Consider the following 21,180-nt stretch of genomic DNA (forward strand, 5'->3'; position numbering starts at 1 on the left):
GTTGATGTTTTTTTTTGTGTTTTTTTTTAATAATGTTTAAGTTAATACTTGTTCAAAACAATCACTTTAGCAGAGTTTGTACTATTTTTTGCACATTTTGAAAAATTAACATTATTTTTTGTTCCGTCTATGCGTATAGGCGTTTTGTGGCATATCGCCGAAAATAACTTAAATTACACTTTCAGTTTTGATCGTACAGGTAAGAGCAACCCAGCCGGCACATGACCGACCTTCAACGTTGAAATATGGTTGAAATAAGGTCAGTTGTGGTTTCAACGTTGAAACAACGTTGATTCAACGTTTAAAGCTGAATGGTTGAAAAACATCCAGCACATGACCAACTTTCAATGTTGAAATATGGTTGAAATAAGGTCAGTTGTGGTTTCAACGTTGAAACAACGTTGATTCAACGTTTAAAGCTGAATGGTTGAAAAACATCCAGCACATGACCAACTTTCAATGTTGAAATATGGTTGAAAAAAGGTCAGTTGTGGTTTCAACGTTGAAACAACGTTGATTCAACGTTTAAAGCTGAATGGTTGAAAAACATCCAGCACATGACCAACTTTCAATGTTGAAATATGGCTGAAATAAGGTCAGTTGTTTTAATGAAACAACGTTAAAAATGTTTAATGCTAAATGGTAGAAAAAGGTTAACAAGCTTTTAAATTATTTATATTAAATTATTTAAATTAATTATTTTAATAGCATTTTAAAATATTTTAGTCATGATACCTATTCTAAAATCTAAAGGTATATGTTAAATATTATCATCATTAACAACAATAAAACTATATACATTTCGCTGCTTTATCACACGGAAACAACTCCCATTGGTAGTTTTATTTTATTACTTCTATCATGATTGGTTAATCTGGCTGTCATTCAGGAAACTGGACAATGAATCGGTTCGCGCCTTTCTACATTTAAAAATATGACCGTTATTGTCGTCTTTCTGTGAGTGAGGCGGCTAACTGTGAGCTGCTGCTCGTTATAACTGACTGCTCTATCGGTCCCGAATTATTTCATATTTGCCTGTACATTTTTTTTTTTTTTTTTTTGAGCGAATTTGAGTCGTGACATGTCAATGGAGAACAAAAACTGTGAACACAAGAAGGGTCAGGTGTTCTGCGAGGTCGAAAACATCCTGTCAAAATGAGGTAAGAAAATCGCTAACGTTATCTTTATTATCTTTTGAAAATAGTAAAGTATTACCAGAGTTTACAAATGGGTAGTTTAAAGGACATGTAACCTGCAGATAAATAAATACCCGTGTGTCTATTTTTGCATTGCTTTATCACAGCTGATCAAGTTAGGTGCTCACCTAATGTGTTGCTGGTAAGAGAGATTTAGAGATGGTTTAGAGATTTTCCCATATTTTCCTGATATGTATCCCATGCATTAGGTGTGTTATATATGTTTGTATTCTTATAATAGTTTCAAAGTGTTTTCTGAAACATATAAGTGCAAATGTCGGTATTTAAATAATATAATTTTAATGAATTAATGAAAATGAATAAATAAATAAAAGGATTGTTTAAAGCCATGTTTCTCAAAGTGTCAGGCCCCCTCTAGTTGTTATGCAGGTGAATCACTAAATTAAACTAATTAATGTTAATACATTTTAACTTAATCTTTTAGTAAGTTTTTTTTTTGCACATTTAAGTATGTTAGAGTTAAAGTACAGTAAAGTTTTGTGACTTTTGTTACATAATTACATTTAAAATTACATTTTAATTTAAACTTTTTTTTATTTACCTGTGTATGTAAGCACAGTTGTAGTGTTAATGTTCAAACATGGTAAAGTGTCTGACAACAATAAATATTCTTATTAGAATAAAACTGCCTCATTTTTTAACTGTAGAGCTGTAGCTGAATAGTTTGGCCTACTACGCTGCTGAAATGGAATGTTGGTCATTATGGTGCAACTTAATATTTAATAACAAATATTTTCTGAAGTGGTACTTGGTATAAAAAGTTTGACAACCAGTGGTTTAAAAAAATGGTATAATATGAAATCCTGCTTTTAAAGAACTTTTCAGTAAACCATTTCTTCTTTCCCCTTGTAGAGTCATCGAGGATCCAGCTTGTTCTTGAAACATTGGTAAGAAATTGTTCATCTGCTACATTGCACTGTCACTTCTGCTAGAGATGCTTTGAACTTTTGTGATAGGTTTTGATTGTACTTAGTTTATTAAAAATTTACTGAATTAGATTTTACTTATTTTACTACACTGTATTACTAGTGTTTTGATTAAAACAGTGTAACTGGGGGCTCTGAAAACACTGCTTGTGAATAATTTGTTAATATTGTAAATTTTCATCTGAATACATTAAATAAGTGTTTAATGAATAGTGTTGTCCACTTTGTTTCCAACCTCACTGTTACTGAACTGTAAAGTGAAAATATTGTGTGATTTATTTTGCATTCAGTTTTCAGTTAAATATATTTCACAATATCAAAGTTATTGTGAAACATTGTGAACATACCTAAACTCACTGGTTAAATCTTATGTTCCCTCCAGAAGTTTGTGCTCTGCAAGTGAACGACGCCTTGTGGTGCCATCCCAAAGAAGTTCACAATCACTCTCAAGGACCTTTTCCTGGACTGTCTCCAGCTGCTGGAATCACCTCCCCATCTCAATCCGAACTGCTGAGTCTTTACTCATTTTCAAGAAACATTTTAAGACTCATCTTTTTCACCGGAACTTAACCAACTAATGCTAGCACTTTTCCTTCTTTTTTTGTCTTTTATAAAAAAAAAAATAAAAAAAAAACCTGGCTATGCGTTCTGTACTATACTAACTGAGACTTGTCATGGCACTTGTATACTGTTGTTGTTCGCTTGTACACCTGACTGCTTCTGTTCTTCTCATTCGTAAGTCGCTTTGGATAAATTCGTCTGTTAAATGATTAAATGTAAATGTTTATACAGGACGGTACAGAAAGTGCACAAGTGGGAGAGAGTGGAGGGGACGGCGTCAGAATGGACCTAGCGCTGGGACACTTTCAAGGATCACCCGAAGCACAACCACACTGTATACACTAAGGCTGCTGGTTCTAACATTTTAGAGTGCCCTGCGGTAGAAATCTCATTCTGCATTCCCCACGGTAAAGAAGACACAGTCCGGGGGGGTTCCCATTAGAAATCAACTGGTTGAAGGTTCCCTGCTCGTACTGTGCAACACATTTTCATGGCACAAATGTGCACAACTTGAAATGAGACACATTACTAAAACATGTTTTTGACAGAAACTGTAGTTTTCCACCAAAATAAAAGATCCACTGGTTTCAGCCATAAAGGTACAAGGGTTTGTCTTGTAAGTGCTGAAAAAAATATGCATTTTTGTGCTGAATTATTTTACAAAAACCTTTAAATATTATTGTATTTGGATTGTTCTACTACATGTTTTTAGCATTACCTCCATGCATACTCTGCATAATAAAGTGTGGGATTATTTTCATCTGTTTTATACAGTATGTTTCCAAAATTAAACTGCTGTTTGACAATTTTGAGCATGTGGTAGTTTATTGAAGTTGTTTGTAAAGCCATTGCTGCCAGTCATTAGATTTTTAGCCTTGCATGTACATTGTTGATCTAAATGCCAACTAGGATCTAGGTGTATTTATACACGGTGCAAGGTACGACGGGGAAACAACGTCGTGTTATCAACGCTGATTAACTTTTCAAAATCAACACCTCATTCAGCTTTCATCCCAGGTCTGCAGCACGACCCTAATTCACCCATAATGCAGGTAAGACGGTGAATCCACGTCGTGATTTCAACGTTGATCCAATTTGCAAAATCGAAAGGTTATTCAACGTTGATTCAACGTCGGGATTTCAACAGTGAATCAGCGTTGTGATTTCAACCGTACATCAACGTCACGATTTCAACGGTGAATCAACGTCGTGATTTCAACGTTGATCCAATTTGCAAAATCGAAAGGTTTTTCAACGTTGATTCAACCATGGTACCTGACGTTGTTTCAACGTTGAATCAACGTTGAAATGCCGGCTGGGAATACATCAATAGAATCTGTAAAGGGTCTACTTTTATTTGTATACACACATAATAAGAAAACTTTGGGCATTTATAAAATAAAGAAAACAAACAGGGTGCGCTGCCTGCAGCCTTTGTCTGCGTGATCTTCATTTAGAAATGTGTCATTAAAATGAACTGAAACTCAACAAATACACCACAAAGAGATATGAGTGATATTTCTATAAAAATCTTGACATGTCTACGTTTAAACTAAGCAAGTCTTATCGACAACAATTATTAAATAATAAAGTAATCCATATGAAACCAACGCAATGTCTTTTACGTCTCCCTTCACTAACTCTATGCAACCACGCCCAATACTGATGCGTCCAGTTTTTATGAAATTATTTGGCCCGCCCCAGCCCACCCCGCAAATAAAGTAAAATTTCCTTACACCATCCCCCCCCCCCCCCCCCCAGGTGTTTTGTTCTGTTTTTGACAGAAGCACATATCGGACAATTTTTTAAATATCAGAATAAACAAAACTGATTTAAAATTTAATTCAAGCACTTTCAAGGACCTATATTAGTTTTCAAGTACTTTCCAGGCCTTGAATCCATATGTCTGAAATTCAAGTACTTTCAAGTACTTTCAAGAAGCGTGGGAACCCTGTATTCAATATACTTTAATAGAGGTTCTGTTGTCGTTAAATGCACATAAAGCCTTTGATCGCATAGAATACATGTATTTATTCACAGCCCTGAAACATTTTGGTTTTGGATCTAGTTTTTGCACTTGGATCAGTATACTCTATGCACATCCAACTGCTTGTATAAGAACCAATAGGGTAATATCAGATTATTTTTGTTTGCACAGGGGTACAAGACAGGGCTGCCCCCTGTCACCACTTTTATTTAACATTGCGATAGAACCCCTAGCTATAGTGTTAAGGAAGGAGACAGATCTGCTAGGTATAAATAGAGGTGGGAGCACCCACAAGATTTCGTTGTATGCAGATGACCTCATAATATATATATCCAACCCAGATATGTCCATACCCAAAGCGATAGAACTTAAAAATAGTTTTGGAGGAATATCAGGATATAAGATCAATTTTAATAAAAGTATATTATTCCCAATTAATAATGAGGCAAAGCAGTTAGATCTCAAGAAATTTCCATTCAAAACAACTTATAATTCCTTTAAGTACTTGGGAATTTCAGTGACAAGTACGTACAAAGAACTATTTAAATGTAATTTCACTGTATTGATGTAAAAAACTAAAAAAGATTTAAACCGATGGTCCTCATTACCTATTTCATTGGCAGGCAGAATAAACACAATTAAGATGTCTGTTCTGCCAAGGTTTTTATTTTTATTTCAAAATGTCCCATTGTTTATCCCCAAATCTTTCTTTAAGGAGTTAGACAAACTTTTATCTTCCTTCATATGGAATAAAAGCATTCCAAGAATCAGGAAAACATTTTTAGAAAGACAGAAAGATGAAGGGGGACTGGCATTGCCCAACTTTTTGCATTATTATTGGTCATGTAATATTGATAAAGTTGGGCAGAACATTTGGATCAGGAGAGCAAACCTGTTTGGGTGGAGATGGAACAGGCATCTTGTGGTCCAGTTTCTCTATTCTCATTGCTCTGTGCCTCACTACCACTGAACAGGAAGTATTTGACAAGCAACCCTTTAGTACTAGCACTCTAAAAATATGGGCTCAGTTTAGGTCACACTTTAAGCAAAAACAAGCACTCTCCTTGTTACCCATTACTTCCAATGCATTGTTTCCACCATCCTTAATTGATCATGCATTTCAGGCATGGTTTAGAAAGGGACTCAGGTGTGTAAGGGATTTTTTTTCAAGATGGTAGTTTTGTCTCTTGACCAAATGATTAAAACATTTGATATTCCCAAATCTAATTTTTATAGGAACTGGCCCCACAACTGAGCCTGGTTTCTCCCAAGGTTTTTTTCTCCATTCTGTCACCGATGGAGTTTCGGTTCCTTGCTGCTGTCGCCTCTGGCTTGCTTAGTTGGGGTCACTTCATCTACAGCGATATCTTTGATTTGATTGCAAATAAATGCACAGACACTATTTAAACTGAACAGAGATGACATAACTGAATTCAATGATGAACTGCCTTTAACTATCATTTTGCATTATTGAGACACTGTTTTCCAAATGAATGTTGTTCAGTGCTTTGACGCAATGTATTTTGTTTAAAGCACTATATAAATAAAGGTGATTGATTGATTGATTGATAGGTATCTGCAGGTGCGAAGTCTAGTCAAAGAATATTTTAATACCCTTTCAACCCCTCCTCCTCATCGTTGGATTGAGGAGTTCTTTGACTTGAGTACATCTGAGCGAGGTCTGATATCAACAGTGTACAGTCTGATTCAAAGAGCGGCCTCTCCATCTTTAGACTTTTTAAAGAAACAGTGGGAAGAGGATTTGGGAAGTGTAGTCGCAGAAAACAGTCTGGCAATCAGCCATTAGGAGAATTCATTCGACATCTATTTGTGTCAGACATGGACTACTGCAATTTAAGATAATCCATAGGCTACACTTTTCTAGAAGTAAACTGGCAAGAATATTCCCAGAAATAGACCCAACATGTTCTAGATGTCACAGATGTGAGGCCACTTTGGGTCATATGTTTTGGACATGCCCAGTTGTAGGACCATTCTGGTCTGCTGTGTTTGAGACGTTTTCATATATGTGTGGAAAGGAGATAAAACCAGACCCCGTAATAGCAATATTTGGTGTGGCATCTGAAAACCTTTCACTACCGCCAGGTCAATCGGATGCACTGGCTTTCTCTTCTATGCTGGCCCGACGGCTTATACTTCTAAAATGGAAGTCAAATAAACCACCAACACACATTAAGTGGGTAGAAAGTGTCATGGCGTATTTAAAGTTAGAGGAACTGAGACATTCCATGCACGGCTCTGTTAACAGATTTTTAAAGTATGGAGGCCTTTCCTTTCATATTTTGAAGATAGATTTTTTTTCATCTTTTTTCGGATGAAAGCAAATTTTGCATGTCATTCGGAAATCAAAGACTGGAAGACTGGGGAGAAGGAAATGCCAAAATGCCTGAAGTCCAGTGTCAAGTACCCACAGTCAGTGATGGTCTGGGGTGCCATGTCAGCTGCTGGTGTTGGTCCACTGTGTTTTATCGAGGGCAGGGTCAATACAGCTAGTTATAAGGAGATTTTGGAGCACTTCATGATTCCATCTGCTGAAAAGCTTTATGGAGATGAAGATTTTGTTTTTCAGCACGACCTGGCACCTGCTCACAGTGCCAAAACCACTGGTAAATGGTTTACTGACCATGGTATTACTGTGCTCAATTGGCCTGCCAACTCTCCTGACCTGAACTCCATAGAGAATCTGTGGGATATTGTTAAAAAGAAAATTGAGAGACGCAAGACCCAACACTCTGGATGCCACAGTGCCACAGGCTGATTGCCTCCATGCCATGCCGCATTGAAGCAGTCATTTCTGCAAAAGGATGCCCAACCAAGTATTGAGTGCATAACTGAACATAATTATTTGAAGGTTGACTTTTTTTTGTATTAAAAACACTTTTCTTTTATTGGTCGGATGAAATATGCAATTTTTTTGAGATAGGAATTTGGGGCTTTCATGAGCTGTATGCCAGAATCATCAGTATTAAAACAATAAAAGACCTGAAATATTTCAGTTGGTGTGCAATGAATCTAAAATATATGAAAGTTAAATTTTTATCATTACATTATGGAAAATAATGAACTTTCATCACAATATGGTAATTTTTTTAGAAGGACCTGTATATAAAGACTGCTCTATCGCATAATTACACGCATCCCGTCACTGTAAACTGGCCCGTCAATCATCTCGTCACAGTTAACATCCTCCACATTACCTACCGTACTGGAGAGAAAATAAGTAGCTTGTTGATCTGCCACTCGCAGGTCTTTCATGCAGAGAACTCTTCTCATATTTTCTGCATAATGATGAATTTAAAAGTTAATGACCAAATGGATGTTTATGAAAGTTCTGTTGCAGATGAAATATAACACGGATAGCAATAAATAAATATATTTTTTACCAGGATAAAGATTGATTATTAGTAACTCAAACCCCTTTTTGTAAACCTCTCTAAAGTTACCTATCCGTCGATCACGCACATCCGCTAAGTTTGTAGTTTTTCTAACGCGTTTTATTCGTGTATGTAGTTCTGGACCGAATCCTTCGCCAAAGCGCAATGGATTGTGGGCAATTGTAGCCCTTACCGTGTGCATTGATCCATTCCCAGGGGGGCAGGTTTTCATATTTTATTGAAGCTTCCCTGTGCGCCGCCATTGGTTAGCGGACCCCCACCTGCTGTTAGCATTCCATTGACTCCCATTCATTTTGGTGTCACTTTGACAGCGAATAACTTTACATATGAGGCGCTTAAAGACTCCATTTGTCCATTAATAATTGCTATAGAAACACGAAAATGTATTATAGGCACCATTGCCTTGTATCTTACATTGTGGCCCCGTAGAAGCAGTTTTTGTAAAAATAGGCTAACGATTGCATCATAACCTGCAACTCTCTGTCGCACAGTAGGGAAATTACCGTATGGACAGGAGGAGAAGCTCGCAGGCAATCTTTTACTGTCTATGAGGCTATCGGGGGACGTGGAGGCATGAAGTCAAGGGAGAAGCCCATAGACATAGAGAGTCCATAAAAGCAACGGGACAAAAATATTCAATGTCTGCAAGATTCGGTGGGTGATTCAGATTTCTCTTAGCCTGGCGATTAGAAGACTTATAATTGTCAGACAGGTTGCTCACGTGACATCTACGTCATCAAACTCAGTTTGAGTCTGTGCATTTCGCTCGACCCCGAGGAAGTGCATGCTTCTAGCGAATCTATCTATCCTAGCAACATGCTAATAATGTTAGAAACATGCTATTTGAATGCTCATCATGCTAGAAAAATGCTAACAACATGTTTATCATGCTAGAAACATGCTAGCAACATGCTAGTCAGATGTTAGTAATGCTAGAAACATGCTAGCAACATGCTAATCATGTTAGAAACATGGTAACAACATGCTAATCATGTTAGCATGTTAGTCACATGGTAATCATGCTAGCAACATGCTAGTCACATACGAATCATGCTAGAAACATGTTAGTGCCATACTAGCAATATGTTAATTATGTTAGAAACATGTTAGCAACATGCTAGAAACACGTTAACAACATGCTAATCATGCTAGCAAAATGAGAATCATGTTAGAGACATGTAAGCCGCATTCTAATCATGCTAGAAACATGCTAGCTACATGCTAATAATGCTAGTCATGTTAGAAACATGTTAACAACATGTTAATCATGTTAACAACATGCTAGTCGCATGCGAATCATGCTAAAAACATGCTAGCAAAATACTAGCAACATGCTCATCTTGCTAGAAACATGCTAGCAACATGCTAGCAGAATGCTAACTTATGCCGCGTTTCCACCGAAATTACCCGGAACATTTTTACCAGGAACTTTTTTTCCCAGGAACTTTTTTCCCCCCAGACATGTTGCTTTCTGCGTTTCCACCGCGGTGTAAAGTACCGGGAAGATTAGGCAAATAGACTGGTGACGTAGGTCCGCGCGCGTTTCTCATTACAAAGTACCGCTGATTAAAAAAAAAAAAAAAAGTATGCTGATTTTGGACGTGCATCATCGGTAGTTAGTTCAGACTTTGTGCATTCGACTGGGGAGTGTGATGTCAGCGACGACGCAGCATACTTGATAACTTGAGTCTGCTCGTCTTGGCTACTGCAATTTTCCTCTCTGTATATTTACAATAAAACGAAATAGGATATAAAATACCACTGCCTCCTTTGGTTTTCATTTAAGCATATAACAGCTGCAGAAATATACTTAGTTCAGGGATATGTGTATATGCAGCCATTACAATTAAACGAAATATTATATAAATTTGCCTTTTTTATTTTCATTTTAACATATAGATAAATTGAATACAGACCAAAGAAAACCTGTTAGATTTACCCCGCAGCTGAATTATATGTTATGTTTAACCACTAAAGACACATCAGAGCCAGCGGCACATATAAGAAGGTCTACCCCAGGAAAGGCTGCTCTCTGCGGATACATGAGGACTGAGCTCCCGCTGATCGAGTGGAGCTCACCGTCTATGAGATCGGCGAAACACATTTTTAAATAGGCGCTGTCTTTATAAATAAACCACAGATTTGAGTTTTAAACAACTACATTTTAGCCTGAAATACTTTTAAAATTACATTTCATGACACAATAACAGTAATATTTGAAAATGATCCGAATAAATGGAGGTTGAACTCAACCAATGCTGCGTGAACCCAGATGGCTTTGGCTACAGCAATTTTCCCCTCAGTATATTTACAATAACACGAAATAGGATATAAAATACCACTGCCTCCTTTCGTTTTCATTTAAACATAATAACTGCTGCAGAAATGTACTTATTTCATGTATATGTGTAACGTTATACAGCCATTACAATGAAACGAAATATTATATAGACTTGCCTTTTTTTTATTTTCATTTTAACATATAGATAAATTGAATACAGACCAAAGAAAACCTGCTAGATTTACCCCGCAGCTGAATTATATTTTATGTTTAACCACTAAAGAGATATCAGAGCCAGCGGCACATATCAGAAGGTCTATCCCAGCAGAGGCTGCTTCTCGGCGGATAGATGATCACTGAGCTCCCGCTGATTGCGTGGAGCTCACCGTCTCAGAGATCGGCGAAACACATTTTTAAATAGACGCTGTCTTCATAAATAAACAACAGATTTGAGTTTTAAACAACTACATTCTCGCCTGAAATAGTTTTAAAATTATATTTCATGACACAATAACAGTAATATTTTGAAAATGTTGATACGAATAAATGGTGGTTGAACTCAACCAATGCTGCGTGAACTCAACCAATCAGCATGTTTAGCGCCAAAGTCCCGCCCCCGAAAGTTCCTGAACTTTGAAAAAGTACCACCTCGCCAGCAGGGACTTTCTGAGGGGCATTTTTTTACCCGGAACTTTATTTAGTTCCTGGTTCCTGCGGTGGAAACACACCAAGTACCAGGCCAAAGTCCCTAGTTCCTGGGTAAAGTTCCTGCGGTGGAAACGCGGCTAAAGTCCTTTCAGGCAAGTCGTGCCACTCGGCCGCCATCTTGGCAACGCCTCCGGGCAGCTATTTCAGAATAACAAGACCAGCTCTAAATGAATGGGCAAAGAGTCAGAACTGCACTTTCACAGGTCACCGGGACATAAAAACAGCATGTATAGAAACAGCAGTGAAATTTGATAAAAATCGGTGAAAAAATGTGATAACTTTGCCCCAAAATGAGGTTTAAAATGCCTTTTTCCCCACAGGTTATACCTTTACTATGCATGCGCAAGGGTTCCTCAACTGTGCGCATACGTCAGTGGAACGAGACGATATGCTTAAATGCTTCCTGGCTTGACTGTTAAAAGCAGATGATTGGCTTTCCAGCGGGAGGGGCGGGACATGTGCACACAACTGCCATCTTTGCCGTTATGGGTTTTCTTTATATATATATGAATTGAGAATTGAGGAAGTGACATGTCTCTTATAAACTGTCTCTGATGCTAATCATGTCTAATGAAAAAGCCTGGCCAGAAAGTTAGAAAAATGTAGAAAGTTTGAAAAGTTGAAAAAGTTTGAAAAGTTTAAGAAGTTTAAAAAAGAAAGTGATTAACATATTGCTAGCATTACAAGTAAGTGACTACCATGTCATTATGATTAGCAAAGTTGCTAGCATGTTGTTAACATGATTATCAAGTGAATAGCATGTAGCAATGTATCTAGCGTGTCACTAGCATGATAAACAAGTGACATGCTAGCAGGATGCTAACAAAGTCCTTTCAGGCAAGTTGTGCCACTCGGCCGCCATCTTGGCAACGCCTCCGGGCAGCTATTTCAGAATAACAAGACCAGCTCCTATCTAAATGAATGGGCAGAGAGTCAGAACAGCACTTTTACAGGTCACCGGGACATAAAAACAGCATGTATAGAAACAGCAGTGAAATGTGATAAAAATCTGTGAAAAAATTAGTTGACTTTGCCCCAAAATAAGGTTTAAAATGCCTTTTCCCCCACAGGTTATACCTTTACTACGCATGTGCAAGGGTTCCTCAACTGTGCACATACGTCAGTGGAACCAGACGATAGGCTTAAATGTTTCCCGGCTTGACTGTTAAAAGCAGATGATTGGCTTTCCAGCGGGAGGGGCGGGACATGTGCACACAACCCCCATCTTTGCCTTTACGGGTTTTCCTTATATATATATATATATATATATATATATATATATATATATATATATATATATTGAGGATTGAGGAAGTTACATGTCTCTTATAAACTGTCTCTGATGCTAATCATGCTAGCAAAACATGATAATCATGCTAGCAACATGCTAATCATGCTAGAGACATGCTAGCCGCATGGTAATCGTGCTAGAAACATGGTAGCAACATGCTAGCAAAATGATAATCATGCTAGAAACATGCTAGTCGAATACTAATCATGATAGAAACATACTAGCAACATGCTAGTCAGATGTTAGTAATGCTAGAAAAATGCTAGCAACATGATAATCATGCTAGCAACATCCTAGAAACATTTTAATCATGCTAGAAACATACTAACAACATGCTAATTATGTTAGAAACATGTTAGTCACATGGTAATCATGCTAGAAACATGTTAACGACATGCTACCAACATGCTAATCATGCTAGAAACATGAAAGCAACATGCTAGTCACATGCTAGTCATGCTAGAAACATGCAAGCAACATGCTAGTCACATGCTAGTCATGCTAGAAACATGCTAGCAACATGCCAATGATGCTAGAAACATGCTAACAGCATTCTAATCATGTTAGAAACATACTATCACATGTTAACAACATGCTAGAAATATGCTAGTAGCATACTAATCATGCTAGAAACATCCTAGCAAAATGCTAATCATGCTATGAACATGCTAGAAACATGCTAGCGACATTCTAGTCACTTGGTAATCAGGCTACAAACATGCTAGCAACATGCTAGTCACTTGCTAATCATGCTAAGAATGTGCTAGCGACATGCTAGTCACTTTGCTAATCATGCTACAAACATGTTAGCGATATGCTAGTCACTTGCTAATCATGCTAAGAACATGCTAGCGACATGCTAGTCACTTGTTTATCATGCTAGTGACACGCTAGATACCTTGCTATTCATTCTAAGTACATGCTAGTCACTTGATAATCATGTCAACAACATGCTAGCAACTTTGCTAATCACAATGGCATGGTAGTTGTAGTTGCACTTGCTTGTAATGCTAGCAATATGTTAATCACTTTCTTTTTTAAACTTTTCAAACTTTTTCAACTTTTCAAACTTTCTACATTTTTCAAACTTTCTGGCCAGGCTTTTTCAAGCCAACTTAAAGTTTGACCACAAACTTTACTATCTAGTTCTTATCTCACATACTATTTAGGATGAATAGTATGAACATTGAGACGCAGGGAAAGTCATCTGCATCTCCTGCACTGCATCCATCCCTTTCTCCCCTTTTTTGCCATTTTATCCTACCTGTCAGATTTTCCTAGCAGGGTATACTGCGCATGAGCACATCAATATTGCATCCTTTTTTCTCATGCTGAACAACATTTAATGTATCTGCATTACTGTAAGGGTGTGACTCTATGGTATAGCACGTGTGTAAGACTCGAATACAATTATGAAGTAATAATTTGATGATAAATAAATATTTTAGTGAGTAAAACTGGCTGTGTCTATAGTAGGCTATGGACTACACTACATTATTATATTATATTTAAATTATTTTTTTAAACGATTATTATTTTTAATTATTGTCCCTGGATTAGTAGGACACTCGTAGTGGTGGCAGCGGACATATTTTGAGAATCAGTTCTGGTTGAAAAAATGCGATCTAATCTCGTTTAAATGAAATAAGCCTGTTCCTGAGCATGACCTGTTGCCATCACAGCAAGTGCGTCATGATTTTCGAAGAACCAAATGATCCAAGATCATGCCAAATCGTCAATAATCAAATACAGCTAACGTTAACTGAGTTAGCGACGTACGAAGAACGGGCCCAAGGCCATCAACATAAGTTGATTATTATGTTATAATAATAACATAATAAACCAGGTTATTATAGAAATTTTAGAGACATTTGAAAAAGAATCAGAACATATCTATTATTGTTTTTTTTTTCTAATAGAGGAGAATGAAAAACAAATTCGACTAACAGTAGACTCATCAGGATCCAAAGTCTGTAGAGAAGTTTGGGGTAGAGGTTTCCTTCAGACAATCTGCTTCGGAAAAAAAGAACGCGTTATGTTGTTGACGTATTTGATCTTTTCGGCTTGCCGTATTAGGGATAATAACGTAATCGCGCGAGGTCCCGCCCAATCTTAATGGTCGCTAGCGAACACTCTCGAGCCTTTGTATTTTCGTGCATTTGAATGCAGAAACATAAACACACTGAATAGACCTTCGCCAATCTGAATGACGCCTTCGCCATTTTGCTTCAGCCTATCAATTGTAAATATAAATCGGGATTACACATACTTGCACAAAGGCTGTCCTGACAACGTTTTGCGACGTTTAGCCACGGATGTTGCCAACTCGCTCAAACAATTTGGCGGTTAGAAGGAAGTTGCTTGTGCTCGTAATTACGTTACATGTAAAACATTTTTTCAGTGTGTTTTGTGAGGCTTTCGCAGCTAGACCAAGCGCAAAAATAATTAGTACTGTGTGATCGGGTTAGTATTGATAGCTTGCAAACTGTATGTTCAGTAAATCGTTGAGTCATATTCGTCGTATGATCCTCAAGCGTCTGCTGTTTTATTATGCGAGATGTCCAAATTACAGAAAACAAACGGTAAATACTTATGGTGGTGTCTTCTGTGCCTCGAGTTCAGACCGGATACACTCAGCAAAAACATTAAACATCTGAATCTAGGAATGTAAGTATAATCCATCTTTTTTCCCTCTTTACTGAATAAACTTCTTAATTAGCTCGCAATCGTCAGGCCTTTACAGGGGTTGTTTATATGTAATTATAGCTTATATAAGTATGGCAGATACTTAATAACAGTTGAAATTATAATTTGTTTCTTAATTACACTGACCCAGTTGGAATCTTTTTTTGTTTTACATTTATCTTTTGTTTTTAAACAAGTCGACATTTCTCAGTGTGCTCTGTCCTAATCAGCCTTTGTATAACGTACAACTGTGCCAACTCGTTACTCATTAGCTACAGTTCTAAGTGATAATGTTAAATATAATCATCATCGTCATAATCAATAATTATAATTATTTTTAGTTTACATTAGATATTCTCATTAGAAATCAGAAATTTCCACCGGAATACTATACTATTGGGTAACACTTAAAAAAAAAAAAAAAAGAAAGAAAAAAAAAAAAACAGGGAAAAAGAAAAATCTTTTATTAATAACTAATACATTTTTCGCTTAAATTATAATATGTGTTGTTATGTTACACCCAGGGCTATTTTATTAAAGATCGGCTATTTTAAATTGTATAGTTGAATGCATTACATTTTTGTGCAAAAACAAAAAAACGAATATATATAATAAACTGCACATTTAACATAAAAAATTACACTTCAGAAGCACCAGGACCTGACAAATTACAGCTAATAATTAGAAACAAAAGCACCAAAGAAGTATCAACTGGTCAGAGGTAGAACGTCTTGCTGGTACACTTTTGGTCTTCTGAACATAGTAACAAGTTAAAGTAAATCTTTAAAAGTCTATATTTAAAGTGTTAATTCTAAGCCACTCATCATTAATTTAACACATGTATTGTGTCTGGAGTATGTTTCTGGCCTCTGGTAAAAATACAAATTCTGTCATACTGTCCCAGATGTATATCACTTGAACACTATGAATACAAACAAAAGTTTTTAGCCCATATAATGCACATATACAGGACCACTTCAAAACCACAAAGTAAGCATGAAAGTAAAGGTTTATTTTATTTATTTATTTATTTTTTTTAAACAAGTTTATTGTTACGCTTGGTGACAGTGATTCATCAGCTGGTTTTGTATGGATTATACACCGTTCACTTTGTGTAGCTTTTGAAGCACCATCTTTAGACATCCTGTACACCTGCGTTATATTCAGACAGATCTTTGTTCATCTGAAGAAAGTAATTAAGATGATTTAAAATGAAACAAAAATATCCTCGTTGTTGTTAGGTTGCTTCCACTTTTTTAATACTTAAAGGGATACTTCACACCAAAATTTACATTTTGTCATTAATCACTTGTTACAAACCCATAAAAGCTTTATTTGTCTTTGAACCACAATTTAAAATATTTTGGAGGAAAAGCTTTCTTGTGATTGTCCCATTGACTGTCAAGTAAGTTGCACTGTCAGAGTCCAGAAAAGTATGAAAGACGTCGTCAGAATAGTCCATCTGCCATCAGTAGTTCAACCGTAATGTTATGAAGTGATGGGAATACTGTTTTTGTAAGCAAAGATTGAAAGACTGATACCAGATGTATTATTCTGATGGTGCTTTTCATACTTTTCTGGACTTTGACAGTGTAACTTACTACAAAGAACCCAGTGTTATACGAACAGTGGATGAAGTTTGTTTTTTTCCGGGGCAGCAATGGAGTGTAGCAAGTGCGTTTCTGTGTTCTCGTCATTTCAGTGATGGCACGCCTCCAGGAGTTCGGCTTTTCCCAGAGAGAATCGGAAAATTGTATTTTTCTTTTATAAATATGATAAAACTAAAGACTTTTTGGAGTTATGAAAGATGCAGTACTACTCTATAGGGACTCAAGATTAACATGGTGAAACTGTGTATGTTATGTACACTTTAAACAGTGAAAAATACTTAGCTGAGCAAAAAATAAACTGGCAACGTGCCGACAGACAAGACAGGCAGGTTACTTCTGGTATGAAACAAAGTGTTTGCTTTCAAGTTTTATCTCTTATTTTTATTATAATAATTTTTTTGAAGAAATTCTCTGTGTCATGGCAGATCATCGTAGTTTCTCAGTTCTAGAGGGATGTGAATCTGTCATCATATCATATTTACTTAAAGCATAAAATAAACATGAACATCAAAAGGTATTTTATTTAAACTGCGGAAAGCATCAATATGCACCATTTTTCACGTTTAAGGCCCTGTCCACATGAATGCAGTTATTTTTAAAATCGCAGTATTTTCAACGTGTTCTGGCTGTTTGTCCACACACAGATGTAGCACCAGGTTACTTAAACTGAACATTTTTGAAAACTTGAGGATTTAAATTTGAATTGTTTCGGCTAGTTACGTCGGAGCCTTCACTGTTATATCAGCCTGCTGGATTTCAGGCATCTGACTGGCCAACATGGCTTTTATTAGATTATATCGCTACCTGTTGGTTTGGAATACTTGTGACAGTGCTTCGTGGCACATGTTCACAGTTTCATGTGTCCAGATTTTTGTTTTTAAAAACAAAGAAGAAATAACTGTTTTTAAGAATACCCCGTGTACGTGTGGACATGATCTAAGTCAACCCACTTTAATCTACTAATCAACTAAATCTACTAAATAGTATTTATATAATAATAGTAATTATAGTTATTTGTTACACGCACAAACATATATCTTTTAAAAAGACATAATAATAATTGTAGTTATTTTGTATGTTTGTTTGACAGGAACATGTTTGATAAGCCAAACAAAGAGGCATTCTACATTGTCATCCACTTTTTATTTAATAAACTGAATCCCGCACATGCTCAAGATGTCTTCAGGTAGTACAATACAGGACTTTTTTTTGCAATTTTGTCATCATTTGTTGTGATTTGAATTGTGAATTTGAAGATCTTATTCTTTTCATAGACACTGCTGGCCAATTTGGGATCGTAAAGGTGATGCTGAGTTTCGAAAGGTGGCTTTTTCATGGCTCCAAGAGATAGCGGTATGTTCAATTGATGTTTTTATATACATTTTGTAAAGTGTTTTTTTTTTTTTTTTTGTGCCTTTTTAATTTTTATTTTTTAATATATTTATATATATATTTTATATATTTAGAATGAAGAAGGTAATGCTTTTCCTAAAGTGGCTGCATCACATTTGCTCTCTGCTTTTGGACCAAGATTTATCAACTTGATGCTCCACTTATCTAAACATGTGATGCTGAAAACCCTGAAGACATTTACCACAGGTATGCTAGTGTTTTCCTAAACATTCCACACACACACACACACACACAAAAAAAAAAACTCCAAGATTTTGAAACTTTGCAAACAGTTTTCTTCAATTAGGTTTCTACAGCACCTCTTGTGCACAGTAGGGCTGTGCAAAAAATCGAATGCGATTTTCATGCACATCTCATCAGTAAAGACGCTCCTTTAATTAGAAATATTATCTCCAGCACGTGTGTTCAGATCAGGGTTGCCAGGTTTTCACAACAAATCTTGCCCTGTTGCTTCTCAAAACTAGTCCAAAACTAATCGCGATTCCAGGAGGTTCCCAGATTTAAAAAAAAATAAATAAATGCTTCCCGGGGTTAAAATATAAGTTTTTTTTGGCATGGTTGTCTTGGTAAAATTCGCATATTAGGGGCTAAATGTCTCGTTATTGGTATGGGGTTGCTTCGAACCACGGACATGAAAAACAATGGCAGACTTGGCAACACTGGTTCAGGTGAAGCGGCAGTTACTACACAGAGCCGTAGTCTACCGACAACTAACACAAAATCGCTTTCGAAATCGACGAAGAATCGCCTGCAATTTTAAAATCGATTTTGTGTAGATTGTCAGTGAATTATGGCTCTGTGTAGTAAATGCCAACCAATGTTGCCAAGTCTGTGGTTGTTTTTCATGTCCGCGGGTCAAAGCGACAATACCAATAAAGTGATATTTAGCCCCTAAAATGCGAATTTTACCAAGGCAACCATGCCATAAAACTTATATTTTAACCCTGGAAAGCAATTTTTTATCGGGGAACCTCCTGGGAACGCGATTGAGCTAGTTTGGACTAGTTTTGAGAAGCAACTGGGCAGGATTTGTTGTGAAAACCTTGCAACCATGATCTTGAACGCACGTGCTGGAGATATACTTCTAATTACAGGAGCGTCTTTACTGATGAGTTGTGCATGAAAATTGCATTCGATTTTTTGCACAGCCCTAGTGCACAGTCAAAAAATTTTTCAATATATCGTACATACTTGGATGTGTATGCACAAAACGCTGTATGCCTGGGGTGCTTCCTTGTTTCCTTGCACCACCGTTCTCCAGCCGTTGACCCAGGTATCAATCAAAGTTAGTCATCTGGAAGGACATATCAAATGTCTAATTGCACCATTAGGATTCGGGAGTGAGGAACGAGTAGTGAGGAAGCTTTCAAAGTATCTGTTAGTGAGGATACATGTGTATTTTGTGCAAAAGTGTTGCTTGTTGAAAAACGCAAATTAAATTTATTTATAAAGCACTATTTTAAAACTATAAAATAACATACATCATGACAAAATATAAACCACAAAGAAGCTACTAATGATTAAAAGCTAAATCTTTGCAGTGCAGCCACTGTAAAGGCATGGTCACCTCTGTATTTCAGATTAGTTTTAGGGACCGTTAATAGCATCTGATCAGTAGAATTTATTTATCTCCCTATCTGATGTTCAGATGAAAGATCAACAAGATAGTAAGAGGGAGCCAGGCCATTCACATATTTAAATACCAGTAAAAGGAAATAAAATCTATAGTGAACTTGGTTAAGCCAGTGTAGTGAGCTTAAAGGGATAGTTCACCCAAAAAATTTTAATTCTGTCATTAGTTTCTCACCCTCATGTCTTTCCAAACCTGTAAGAAATACAAATTAACATATTTTTGATGAAATTCAAGCTTTCTGACCCTTCACAGACAGCAGCACAATTGACCCCTTCAAGGCCCATAAAGACATTTTTAAAGTGTTGTGTGACATGTTTAACCACAATTTTATGAAGCCAATAGTTTTGTTTGCAAAGTAAACAAAAATAACTTTATTCAACAATAACTTCTCTTCCGTGTCAGTCTTCAACATTAATTCATGAGATGCTCATGACACACACGTGTGCAGTGTTATCTTAATTTTTTAACATGAGGGTGAGTAATTAATGACAGAATTTTCATTTTTGGGTGAACTGTCCCTTTAAAACCGGTGTAATGATTTTTTTTTTACCCCACTCAGAATCCTGGCCACTGCTTTTTTTAATGTTTTCAGTCAAGCAAGTGATGAATGATTAATTCCTATGTACAGAAGAGTACCATAATCCAGCTTTAATGTAATACGTGCCTGAATTGCCATTTCAAAGTACAACCAATGTCAGTAATTAACAACAGGTCATTTAACCCTCTCAAGGCAGGCGTTGCAGATTTGCAACAGTAAAGTAACTAAACACCTTATTACTCCAGATACATATTTTATGAATCTGGAGTACTAAAAACTTTACTATAGGTTACTAAATTTCAGAGGTGTCAAGTAACGAAGTACAAATACTTCGTTACTGTACTTAAGTAGAAATTTGGGGTATCTATACTTTACTTGAGTAATTATTTTTCAGCCGACTTTTTACTTCTACTCCTTACATTTTCACGCAAGTATCTGTACTTTCTACTTCATTCTACTTTCATTTCGCCTTGTTTTCATTCCGGCTTGTCATCACTCAAAAAAAAAAAAAAAAAAAAAAAAACCTATCCAGATAAATCGCGCCATCCGGATGGAGTGAATTTGATTGTGGTTGGATGAGAAGTATAAACAGATACCATTCCGACACCCTATTGGTTTGTATGCGATCCATCGCACCTGCACATGACACAAATTACATCACCCTCCAGCAAGGGCATAGACAGTTTTTGGTTCGTTTATCATAAAATGTATTTCTTAAAAGTAGGGTTGGGTATGGAACCGGTATCCTATCGCCTCAGAGTCAGTCGGCTTAAATTTCATATGAAACCGGCGTCAGACCGGTCTACTCCCCGTCTTTCAGCGCGCTCTTCAATCCGCAGACCGCGGCGGAGCAGCACGAGCTCAAACAGAGACAGAGGACATAAGGTGTGTGTTTATCAGTAGATTGTTAGAAT

The 21,180-nt window shown here is 36.6% G+C and overlaps 2 long non-coding RNA genes across 2 annotated transcripts; both read left to right on the forward strand.

The window, feature by feature from the left end:
* The first annotated feature begins 488 nt into the window (after positions 1 to 488).
* LOC127986028 (uncharacterized) lies at positions 489 to 3,516 on the forward strand. Its single transcript, XR_008160733.1, has 3 exons — positions 489 to 1,160; positions 2,070 to 2,104; positions 2,526 to 3,516. It is a non-coding gene; the product is annotated as an uncharacterized LOC127986028 (long non-coding RNA).
* Positions 3,517 to 14,476: 10,960 nt separating this feature from the next.
* LOC127986009 (uncharacterized) lies at positions 14,477 to 18,352 on the forward strand. The gene is made up of 4 exons (XR_008160712.1): positions 14,477 to 15,054; positions 17,773 to 17,868; positions 17,957 to 18,035; positions 18,149 to 18,352. It is a non-coding gene; the product is annotated as an uncharacterized LOC127986009 (long non-coding RNA).
* The last annotated feature ends 2,828 nt before the right edge of the window (positions 18,353 to 21,180 follow it).

Source organism: Carassius gibelio, chromosome B21 (assembly GCF_023724105.1).
Source record: "Carassius gibelio isolate Cgi1373 ecotype wild population from Czech Republic chromosome B21, carGib1.2-hapl.c, whole genome shotgun sequence".
In the NCBI taxonomy this organism is placed as follows: domain Eukaryota; kingdom Metazoa; phylum Chordata; class Actinopteri; order Cypriniformes; family Cyprinidae; genus Carassius; species Carassius gibelio.